Raw genomic sequence first — 13092 nt, 5'->3', positions numbered from 1 at the left:
ATTCCAGACATCAGTTTAGAAGAAAGTCTATCCTTGCGGATGTTTCGCCAGCAGAATTCTCGGAAGCGCAAGCAACTGAAACTCATGATAATGTTCAACACCAAAGAAAATTTATTATATCGCCTACTGAAGGAACACTAGATCTGCAGAATTCGATATTCGAAAAACCCACTTCTATCAAGACGGTTTTTTCTGAGAAATTGCTTCCAAATAACCTTGCTGTAAAAATGATGTTCAATTATAATGCTGAATCAAATGCATATGCTATATGGCGTGCAATGTATAAGGAGACATTACCAGCCATTGGCGAGTTTTCCTTGGGTGAACTGACAAAACATAAAGTGAAGAAAAAGAAATTGGGACCTCATCCAAATACAGTTGAAATGTATTTTGATTTTGCCGATCAAACACCTCTGCTTCCTGGTGCCTTCATTAACTATCGACAAGCCCTTCCTGTTTGTCTTCTGGGTGATGGATGTGGTAGAAGTATGACTCTATTTCTTCTTATGAAGAGATACAATTGCAATTTAAAAGAATATTTGAAAATGATAGATGTTTCTGGTCACACAGCATTGCTACTGTTTATTCAGCTTTTGAATGTTTTAGTACACTTGCTTCAAAATGATGTTACTCATTGGGATTTACAGACTAACAATATTTTATTAGATTTCCAGTATGGAGCCTCCTCTCCTAGGCTTGCTATAATTGAATTAGGGTGTTGTCATTCAGGCCTCTATTTGGTCTACAATTCATATGATTCTGAGAAAGGTGGAAATATAGCATTAATAGCACCAGAAGTTGTAAATACTGAAGCGTGTCCTATCTCCGTGATTGATTATTCGAGATCAGATCTATGGACAGCAGGCACTTTAGTATATGAAATATATGGAGGAGCCAATCCTTTTTCTTCTGTAAATTCTTATTTGAAAAATGATTTTTGTAGTGTTTTGGAATTATATTTTTGCAGATTTAAAATTATTTTCATTGTGTGTTTCTTATTCAAAATGGTTAGAATCAAATGTTTTGTGTTACGTATTAGCATTTTGTAAACTGAAAAGGCAGTAGTTTGTGTAGATTCAAAATTTAAATATTTTGTTGTATTTTTGCATTTATGTTATCTAGAAATAAGTGCAGGGTAATGTAACTGGCTTCTCTATTATCACTTAAATGGTTACCACTTGTGTTTTGAAAGCAGTGAAAAGTATTTAGAATTTTTCCTTCCATAGTCAAGAAAAATTCCTTTATGAGGGGAGGAGTTGTGATAAGGTCGCATAAATCTACGACGGATGATTTTAAATTGCAAATTCAGAGTGCAATATACGTGATGAAATCACGGGACTAAATATATTTATTTAATTGTTATTAAAATAATATTAAATTGTGAAAAAATAGTTATTAAAATAATATTAAATACTGGCAATGTTAAAAACGCAGGCTCGAGAGCCACGTATGGCTCTCGCATGATTGATGTATAGAATTTGATTTTTGAAAAAGATAAGTTTCTCTCTTTTCGAGTTGTATGTAGCCATTTTTTTGCGTTCAATAAACTTTTTATGCTGTGTTTTGTTTACAACCTGATGTCACAACTCAGGGTTTGCATAGCGGTTTCGGCCACTACACCACAGCCTAATTAATCAAGTTTTTAAGCCCTTTAAATCATTTTACGGTATTTTTCCACTTAATCATCGTATATTGTGTATTTAAATGTGGAATGTTTTTTAACACGAAGCACTTTTGCAGGTTTCTTAGATTGTATTTTGTGGTAATATTCGATATATTCTCCCGCCTATTAATACCTTTAATTTCTAATCATTAACCCTCCATAAATGGGTCGAATATAAGATTTCTTAAACGAGGTGAAGAAGCGTTTTAAAACGCTTTCAACAACGTGCAGCAAGTTTACTGCTTTTATTTACAGTAATCTTCTCTTGAAGAAAATAGAACTAGTAAAAACCAGTTTGATTTTATATGTATTATTTGTAAAGCATAAATCTCAAAAATCTCTCTCGTTATGCTTTAATGGTTTAAAAACAGAAGCATATCGCATCAAAATTTTCAGAGATACATCAGAACACATTTTTATTTACATCATTTTTCCAAGAAAATCACGACATAAATTCATAGATTGATTTAAAGCGTACATACATACCAAGATTTGTTTCTTTTAGATATTTACAGCACAGTATGCGTTATGAAATATGCCGCTGGTCTGCGCTCTTGAGGCAAGATTGATGTTAAACGTACCTTTTTAATATTCTACTTTATAAAATAGAATTCTTAGCTTATTTAATAATTAGTATGATAAGTGCAGTTTCTTACATATTTGACGGATAATTTAATTATTCATACTTTAGGAGGATCGCACAAAACGTCACGTATTACGTTTATAGAACCCTTCCATACCCAGACATAACATCGTTTTCATAAAATTAATGACCTCATTTTAGGACACTTCGCAGCTAAATTTAGAATCAATGCTTAAGCAAACAATTGCTAGTCAGAGCAAAACTAAATAATATTTTAATAATGGCGATGTTGTTTTTAATAGCCCTCTTTTGTAGTTTCTTTGTAGGAATATTAGGTCAAATAGTGCATGCATTTAATTTACTTGAACTATTCCATTGACTTAAAGTAATTTCCTTTTGATAAAGAGACATCGTATTGATTGACGAAAAACGTATAGAAAATGTTAATATGAAATCAGATCCAGTGCAATAAAAAATATCGAGTAATTGTTTTATTTTAATATAAAATGTAACCAGTAAGTATTGAGTAACTTTTTAGCAGCTACGAAAGTTTTAACTTATGGTTTTAAATGTGTAACATTAATCAAACTAAATGGATTATTAGGAAATGCTTATACATTAATGTTTACAATATGTTTAGGTTATACAATTATGATTCTCTTTCTTGGTTGGCTATTCATCTGTGGGTCTAAGCCCATTCATAAAATAGAATTCTGAACCACAACAAAAATTATTATTTTTTTAATGTCATTTAGCTTGGCGTACATCATACAGAAGATTGCTCTGTGATGTTAATATTACAACGCACTAATTACAATGAAACCAAACTGAGTAGTCTTATTTCACCGTTGGAACACTTTTCATCCAGTCATAATTTAAAATAATACAGCTAATCACAATGCACGTATAAAACAAATAAAACAATTATTTTTTTCTTTAATATGAAGTTTACATCTAAAGATAATAACAAACTGAATCTCCTCTGCTTGCTAATACAGCAAGATCTTGATATTTACGAAATAAATTATTTAAGTCTAATAACTTGAAATTTAGACTCTCGTTAGTTAAGAAAACTCACATCATTTATATTGCCTGGTGAGTACAGTAGAGATGCAGGAGAATTTCAAGATAAGAAATAATGTGTTAATTAAAAATCTATAAAACGTGATAAATTTTGCTGCTAAATAAAATTCTTTATATGAATAGATTTTATACTTAGATGTGTCCATAAGAATGCTAACTGAACTGATATGCTTTCTAATATTAACATGAGAATGAATTGGCTGGAGAGATAGCTTCATTTGTTAATCTACTTTAGCTTAATGGAATTATTCCAAAATAATAATATTAATGCTGATAAAAACAATAACAAAAATATTAATAATATAATCATGCGGAAGAACTGGGAAGATAACCAGGGTACTTTTTTTTCTTTATCGACTGGGGTGTAATTTTAATTTAGCTACTTTTTTTTCTGTAATTATCTTCATCTGACTACAGAAACTTTTATCAAAACATATTACTTCTTGCAGTTTATCATGTTCAATATCTTAAAAAAGTAGAAAAAATAAGACTCAGCTCTGCAAAGCTGCATTATATTCCTTTATTTATCATTAATTTGAAAAGAGTAATATATAGGGCATAGATTAAATTCATAAGTTACGTCAGTTGCATTTAATGAGTACGAAGATACAAAATGTTTTACATCTAATTTCAAAATTAAAATGTGTTTTAAATAAATTAATAGACTACTTCTCACTCTCGGAATGATCTTTTCTTTCTCCTATGCTGCTAATTTCGAATTTCAAATTAGTTTCAGAGCATTTGGCTTTGCCTTTGTAATTGAACTTTAATGACTTTTAGATTCGTGCCCTTGTAATTGAATTCTAATGACTTTTAAATTCGAACAAAGTTATTCGTGTTGAGATAATTTGTAAGTTTTTCATTGAAATGATAAGCGTTTTATGATATATAAGGTATTTCTCCCACCTTCTTAACATGCCTTTGTGGTGTGGTGTTCTGCAAGCTGTGCGTGTATTCCAGAGGTTCGTGGTTCGATTCCCGGCAAAGGCGTTGCGCATTTTTCATGACTCCTGCTTACAAAAAATAACTAATGCCTTTACAGTGGCGCCTGGAACTAAAAAGGTGGTGGATGATGAATCTCCACACCCAGGATTTGGCGATTGGATTCCCTAAAACCTCAGTCGCCCTTTAAAATGGGGAGTATATAAGGTATTTCTCCCACCTTCTTAGCATACCTTCGTGGTGTGGTGGTCTGCACGCTGGGAGCGTATTCCAGAGACCCGTGGTTCAATTCTCGGCGAAGACTTGCTCATTTTTCACATCTCATGCTTCCAAAAAAATACCTAATGTCTCTACAGATGTTTCAACACGATGGCCTAGATTTTGTGTTAAATAAAAGTAATTTTGCATGAAACTCTGATCTTAATTAAAACCTTTGTTCAACAGCAGTTTTTTTAAGTGCATTAATTCTTCCTGCAACACGTTTTTGATTCTTTTTTCTGCCTGTTTCCTGGTCTCTCCACATCATCTCTTCCAGCACAGCTTCTGCAGTTTAGTTTAGACAGAGAAATCTATGAAATTTTAAGAAAATAAAAATAACAAATCTCCTTAAATAATAAAGTAAGATCATATGTAGTATTAATACAAAAATGAAACATTCTAAGGACAGAATATGTTGTAGAGTCATTAGATTTTTTGAAGCAGCAAACTTGAAAAATGTGCAATGCCTTCGCCGGAACTCGAAACTGGACCTCTCGAATACGCACCGAGTATGCTACTGTTACACCACGAAGGCATACTAGAAGCAAGGAGAAAACACTTTACTATACTTCCTGTTTTAAAGGGCGACTGCGGATTAGAGGACCCAATCACCAAACCCTGGTGATGAAAAATTACTGTTCACCATCTTTTAGTTCATGGGCCACTGTAAAGCCAATAGGTTAGTTTGAAGCAGGAAACGTGGAAAATGTGCAGTACCCTCGCTGAAACCTGGACCTCTCGAATACGCCCGAGTGTGCTACCGTTACACCACGAAGGCATGCTGAAAAGAGGGAGAATGTACCTTATCATGTAAGCTTACTTAGATTCAAACTGCATATAAACGGTAAAAAGTATTAAAAAGGTCACTGAAAACATTTTAACTCTTTAAGGGATATCGTGTTTTGAAGTGTTTATTGTTTTAGTTCACGGATTTCTTGCCCTATCAAAATAGGAAGTAATGCCTCCAGAAAGAAGTATTTGTTGTGATACTCCCACTTAAACAATCGTTAAAATAAAGGCATAACTACGTTTTAAATAATTAAGTCTAGTAAATAAGTACATAAATATCCTTGCTGTGTTATTCAAGCATTAGTGTTAACGAATGACCTATGAAATCTTTGTTATTGTTAATCTTACGAATTAATTTTAAACTTTCCAAATTGTTAATAAAAGCATATCGGAACTCTATCTAAACTGTTCCAAAGCGTTTTACAAACACACTTTTTCTCCATCCATTTGAACCATTGTTGAAATTTCTAGATCTAAACACAGCATACATAGTTAAAAATATATGATTATTAAAACACTACTTAACTAATCTATTTTCTGCACTATAAACCATACATCATTAAAAAAAGTTGATATTTCTTAAATAAAATAGCATAACAAAATTAATGACTGTATTCTATGTTACTTTACAACAATTACTGAATGAAATAATAGTTTTATTGAACTAAAATGGTAATTTGATGAAGAATGAATTGATGAAATGAGATAGAATGTGTAGGGACGTTTAATTATAAAGGAGATCGATAACTTCTGAGCGCAACACACGAATTAAAAATATATTATCATTTTTGTTAGATACTACAAGTCAGATACTATCAATTTTGTTAGATATCCCTTTTTATCGGATAGTTCTTTTCATCACTGAGAAACAGCACCGTTTAGCCCGGCTTCAAGATATTGACTAAGTTACCACAGTTTGAAACTTTCGTGTCATATCTTTCCAAAGTCCTTTTATTTCTCCTCGGGGACATAAGCTTAACCAGATGCGACTTGCGATAAGTATCCGATCGGGGATGTCATTTTTCATCAAGGGAATATAAGGCCGGGGTGGAAGTTATTGGCACTCGATTAGCTAACCAATCACAAGATAGGGTTCGAAGAGTAGCCAATTTGCCCAAGAACACTTATCTCTCGCTGTTGTCAGTAATCATTACTTAGGAATGCCCCCACACGAAGCCTTGTGTTTGCTTTCTTATATAAAATTTTCTCAACGAATTGCGCTTAGTTTACATACAGTGTGAGAGAATTTAGCTAATTTCGGGTAGCAAGTTAAATAAGAGATTACAGAGAAAAGCGTTTAAAATTTAACTATGAACCATTCGGGAGAAAAAATATTTTGTACTATAATATAACTTTAAAAAAATATTTTCAGCCTAACATATAATGAGAAAGAATGCACCTCAGATAAAATCTTTTCAGGGATCAAGGTTATTTGAAGGTTACATAAAGGAAAACCAAATACATGTTTTATTTCTTTTCATGTTTCATAAATAAAATCAGTTGGAGGGTATAAAGCTTTAATAAGAGTATAAAGTAAGGGGGTGGAGATCAAATTCTCTGCCCTAACTTAAAATTGCTAATTTTTCTAGAATTCCTTATTTTTACTTCACGTAGTTCAAAGTTTCTCATAAAAACACCAGAGAGCGCCTGCCTTAAAGTGTCTAAGGTCCTTGATGTAGATTAAATTCTTGTGAGTTGCTTTGAGTGAATGGCTTTTGTTTTTAAACAAGCATTAAATTCTTTTAATCCTCATATAATTAAGCTTTTAATAAATTTTATTAAATGATTAATTACGTGAGGAGAAAATTGATCAATATATATTTATTACTTTTTTGCCTGAAATTAGCTGACTCACGAGATTTTAATAGTACTCAGCAGATAAACAAAGCCAAACGAGGAAACCTGTGTCAGCTTAAACCAATTAACATGATATCATACGTTCTGACAAAAGGAAAGTCTTTTCCCTGCAGGCATTAAATTTATAAAATGATATGAAATTAGAGAACAAATTCTGTATTAAAATTTTTTGGAAACATATATTTTCACTCCCCTTTTAAACAAAACTCATTACTATTATTATTAAGAGCTAAAATAAAATTAACTGCTAAACCCCTTTAAATAACTCAATTTTGAAATTTTTTATATCATTAACTTCTTCATAACTTCATAGAAGATTGGCAATGGCTTGAGAAGTGTTTGTGGTAAATGTGTAGTATATTATTATATATAAAATTTTGTGTGAATTGGAATATATAGTCCGTAAAAGTCTTTAATGAATTTAAATAAATTACAGTATTTATTTTTCAGAAAATATTATGAACTCTATTAAGAAATTTCTTACAAGTTAAGAAAGAGCTTGCATATAACAAGTTTTCATACATATTAGCTATTTTTATAATACAAGGTCATAGAAGAGTGGATAAGGTCAGATACTTGTCTTATTATAAATTGAAGTGCGGTTGTGAAGATTTCAACGTCTTTTAGTAGTAGATAGAGTTGAAACACTAACAAAGAGCTTCTGTCGTCTAGCAGCTATATGACGTCTGCATTAAGAGCTCTATTTGTATTACTAGGAAGACAAGTAGTTTTTAAAAGCAATGAATTTTTATTAACGAACATTGTTTTGCTAGACATTTGTAAGCATTATAGCGAATTTTGGAAAGATGCCCATGACCCCCTATATAAATGATCCAGACTATAAACGTCTGCATATGAGTTCTGTTTGCATTGCTAGGCAGACATGTCGTTTTTTAAAAGGAACGAAATTTTTTAATGGGCATTATTTTGCTAGTCATTTGTATGCACGTTTTATAATAGACGAGGTTTTTTCAGGAATATTCGGATATAGCAATTCCTAACAGTTCGAGAATAACAAGATTAATCACTTATGTTACAGAACGCAGTTTAGCTGTAGACAGAAAGAAATTCGGATGACCCGTCATTTTCACTTATGCTTTCGCGGAAATTGAGCGAAGCATGTAGAAGTCGCGTCAAAAAACCTAACAAAAGAATACATTGGTTTTGCTAATTGCTATGGTTACGTTCCCTCTTTGGATCTTCCAATTATATGTGGATTTTTTTATATACGTCTCTTTTGATTTCCCCCACAGAAAATATTATGCGGGAGATAAATCAGGTGAAAGCGGAGGCCATAATCTTCGTTAAACGATACGGTTGAAGAAAACCTCCCCACAAAACCTGCAAGGTGTCATTGGATGTGGGACCTATGTGTCTTCATTTTGCTGGAACCGATATTCATGCTCATTAATTTCAAGAAACTGTATACTGATGTCTTGGTACAATGTGCGTTCAGTGCTGTTTCAAAAAATAGGATTCATTACTCAACAAAGTATTAAAACACGCCACATTCCACTTTTCTGTCAAAGAAAAGTAGTTTAATGTAACACACAAGGATTTTCTGGACTTTATTGTTTCAATTTGTTTGATTTTCAAATTTTGTTGTTTGCATCTGCACACAACCAATTATATTGGAGCAACGCTTCGTCACTGACGAAAACCTGATCAAGTTCTGCAATTTAATGGTTGTCAAAAACTGACTGAAACCATCTAGTGACCATCTAAGCATAGCAACCAGTTCTCCTACAGATGTTGAGTACAGCTAGCATAATATGCATGAAGTTGTAAATTCCTTGTTATGTTCTCGGCAGTTATGCATGAAATCGCTGATTGAACTGAACGTTTCATCAGGCTTTTTGAACGCGACCTCTGCATCATTCTGTCAACTTTCATCACTTCAGCCTCATTCAAAATGGCCAGTTTCTAAGATCTCTTTCTGTATTCCCCCGAGCCGCATTCTCAAAAAATGGCTCTTAACCTTACTATTCTTGAATTGTTAGATACTGCCGCATCATGATATTTCTCACAAAACTTATTTGTGATAAACGATCTGTATGCCTAGCAGTATAATTAAAACTCTGCGGTGATAGCATGACAGCAAGAAAACGGATGGCGTATATGCACATAACTAGTACTTAGAGTCTGTTATTTAATGACAAGCGGTACAATTAGTACAGCTGAAAGTGCAACAGGACGTTCACATGATGTGCTCCAACTTTTCGGTTACTTTGTGTTACACAAATCTGATAAAAAGTAGAACTATGTAATATATTTTTATATAATACTAAGAAAACATATTTTATTTTAAAAGATAATTCCTAATGCTATTATCTGTACATAAATTTTAATGTTATTTTGAACATAAAGAGAATCACACCAACTTACATTGGAGCCATTACGTTCGTATAAAATTAATAAATTTAATATATATTCGAGCAAATACAATTATAATAAAAAAAAAAATAAGTTTATTATGGTACTTAAGCTTGCAATTTATTTCTTCAGTTGTATATTGTGAATAACTTATATTGATCAAATTGTATTTGTCTCACAGGAATGATACGCAAATCTCTGCTATATTTGACGTTATTTTTTAAATTTTCAGTTATTGTAATAAAATTGGAGATAGAACATACGGTTTGAATAAATAACTATATATAACATTTTCAGTTTTAATTTTAGTTCGAAAAATTTCAGAATCTAAAGCATTTATATAAGTGCATGTTATTATTTTTTAGAAACTAGTATGCATTGGATCCATTACTAAATTCCTTCTTTAAATATGAAACATATCAAATGGGAGGACTTTATTTTTCTAGTGAATCTAGGCTACTTTAATAATTTTTTCTCTATATATAAATAAACTTAAAATCAAATCATGGTAGAATTTCTTACGACAGAGTGGAAAAAAAACTAGGCGTCGTATTTCGATGATGATGCTATTCACTGCGCGATATTTTAACGTATCTTTCAAATTTCAATAATAAAATAAATTACAAAATAAATTTTAATAATAAAAAATTTTATTAATAAAAATTAAATAAATTATTATTCAACAATATAACAAAAATTATTTTAAGATGATCTGATAATAATAAATTTAAGATTGGTATAACAGTCTTAAGATTATCATTATTGTATCACACAATAAATTATGCGTTTTCGTACATTTCTTTTATTTTTTAAAATTTAGATACAGTTTATTTAATCTAAAATCTCTTTTCCTTTCATTTTCTTCTAGCTTTTATTGGTTACAAGGCGATTTTGTTTCATCGGGTTGTAGGGTTTATATTTATTTTAACTAATATTTATTTTAAGTTTAACTAATATTTATTTTAACTAATATTTATTTTAAGTTTAAGCTATCTTTCCTGTAAAGCCTTTACTTTCCCCTGGAATTGTCAGTGCCAGAGTATGTAAATTTTAGTAGAACGCGCAAAGTATTCAAATTTTCAGCGGAAGTATTTTTGAGTTAAATAGAAGGGAAACGAGTTTGTAGGTGTGCTTTTCTTGATTCACGAGCGTGAAGGTTTCTAGGTAGAAATTTAAGAACCGCGCGTTTCGGCCTGTGAGCCTACTTCGGCAGTTAGTTGAATCTTTCAACTTCTTATTTAGAAAGTTTGCTGAAATTCCAGCTGTATCTTAGAACGCGGTTAAGTTAGTGACGTTTATAGAGCCTCGTAGGTAGTGACCTTGTTATTTATTCATCCTGATTATTTATTTTTAGTTGTACTTTTAGATTTTTAGTTAACCGCCGGGTCGGCATAGTTTGTGAGCGTCAAGTGAACGCATTTGTAAAGTGGAATAAAAAGGGAGTTAAACCCTTCTTAAGAGTTTGTGTAATTTCCAGTTCATAGCAGTCACTACTACTGTTGCGGGCAAGTTGGGGCCACGCAACACCACAGGGTTTTGCAAGATATCCTTGACGAGCTCTACGGGAAAAAGCTCTTCTAGGCTGTAAGTTCCTGCTTGGAATTTCTGGAACTGCATTTAACACTGGCTTCTTGTCGAATCCCATATTCTGTATTAATATTCATATTAACAATTATTTAATTAAAGAAAAATATACCAAGCATGCTTTTTTTTTCACTTCCATCACTTAGTTAAAAGAGAATACACTATTAAAAATGTGCAGAAAAAAAGAGGAATGTACAGTTGCTATCTGTTATTACAAAAATTTGATGTAGATAGTTTATTCTCTCCCTTTCTGACTTTCATTTCAGTTGAAGAAAAAAAGCGCGTTATTTATGAGCTGACCCAACAAACGTATGAGGTACTTTTTCCTCCCTTTCCGCTTGCTTTCGTGGATCGCACGCTCGACACGTATTGAAGAGGCCCGGAGTTCGAATCCTGGGTTTTTTGCTGTTCGAATCCTGGGTTGCAAATTTTGCTGTATGGAGTATGTAAGGTATTTTGCTTGTAATTGGAGTATGTAAGATGACATCGAAAAAATTCAAAATTACTCTACAAGTGGCGCCCGAACTAAAAAATGGTGGTTAATAACTTATCAATACCAATATTTTGCGAATGGGGCCCCTAATCCCTAGTCGCCTTTTAAAAGGAAGAGTATATAGCATATTTTCTGCCTCCTTTCCGCACGCCTTCCTGATGTAACTGGAAGCAAGTTGATCGCGTATTCGGAAAGTCCGGATTTCGAATCCTGGTAAAAAACATAGAGGATTTCTTTAGTTTCCCAACTTCGAAAAATTCTACAAGACTCTACAAACAATCTGCTATTCTAACAGGAGTTTAATTTTTAGTTTAAAATACAAGCTTTGACGTACGGGAGAAAAACGAAATCATATTTAAGATGAAAGCCGTTAAGCATTTCAATATAAACCATTAAAGAGATATGACCAAACTTGCATGGGAACAAGTCAGTTTATTCAGAATAAATGATTATTGGCATTATCTCAGGCTAGAAGTTGTAAAAAATTTTTAAACGATTTCCATCGATTTAAATTGATGCTAAAGAAATCGTAAAACTCTCAAAATTAACAGCAAATGGTGGAGGAGGAATTCAGATATGAAAGCGGGAGAAGTCAAATAATTAACCGAGAATTACAATGAAGAAAAGATTAATTAAACGCGGGATGATAATATAACACCAGCTGTAATGAAGAAGATAAAGCGCTTTCAATTTACAAGAAGTTAAAAAAATAAATAAATTAACTTATAATAAAAGGCCAGAAACTGTCGAGTTTCCAACGGAGAATGAAGAACCGATATGAAGAAAGGACAGGACACTGTATAAGAGGCATCGAAATACTTCGTGCTTCTTTGAATCGCAGAAGAAACGAGTCAATTCCAAGCAAAACTTACCAACTTCTTAAAAATAATTATATAGTATATCTGCTTACTAAGTAGTAACAAACATCCTTTCAATTAACATTTGTACTATTCAACCTCTTAACTGTAAGAATATTAAAGTTAGTTTAAATTATAACTACTTTTTTAATATGAACTATGCCTAACACATTTTTTCCATAATAACGCAGCTTTGCGGAACGCAATTTTTCCGTATTCTTCAAAGACGTAACCTTCGTGTTCAACAAAGATTTACTATAAAATTACAATAACAAGTCTGTATTATAATACCCGTTCCATCAACTCTGGAAAACCATGAAGGAAAATTGCGGAGCAAAATTTATAAGGTATTAATCCCGCCACCGTAGCATGCCTTCGTGGTGTAATGGTCAGCACATTCGGCGCGTATTCGAGAGGTCCATGGTTCGATTACCGGCAAGGGCAATAATCATTTTTCATCTCTCCTGCTTTCAAAAAAATACCTAATTTCTCTACAGTGGCGACCGAACTAAAAAAGGTGGTAAATGATGATTCTCCACCACCAGGATTTGGCGATTTGGTCCCTTAATCCCCAATAGCCTTTTAAAAATTGGAGTATGTAAGGTATTTC

The 13092-nt window shown here is 32.3% G+C and overlaps 1 pseudogene; it reads left to right on the top strand.

Annotated features, from left to right (window-relative positions):
- Positions 1-278: 278 nt before the first annotated feature.
- LOC146997351 (serine/threonine-protein kinase Pink1, mitochondrial pseudogene) lies at positions 279-9735 on the top strand (annotated as a pseudogene).
- The last annotated feature ends 3357 nt before the right edge of the window (positions 9736-13092 follow it).

Source organism: Stegodyphus dumicola, chromosome 5 (assembly GCF_044657685.1).
Source record: "Stegodyphus dumicola isolate Sdum_Otavi_A_Nest chromosome 5, ASM4465768v1".
Taxonomy (NCBI): domain Eukaryota; kingdom Metazoa; phylum Arthropoda; class Arachnida; order Araneae; family Eresidae; genus Stegodyphus; species Stegodyphus dumicola.
This window is presented reverse-complemented; position numbering and strand designations above follow the sequence as displayed.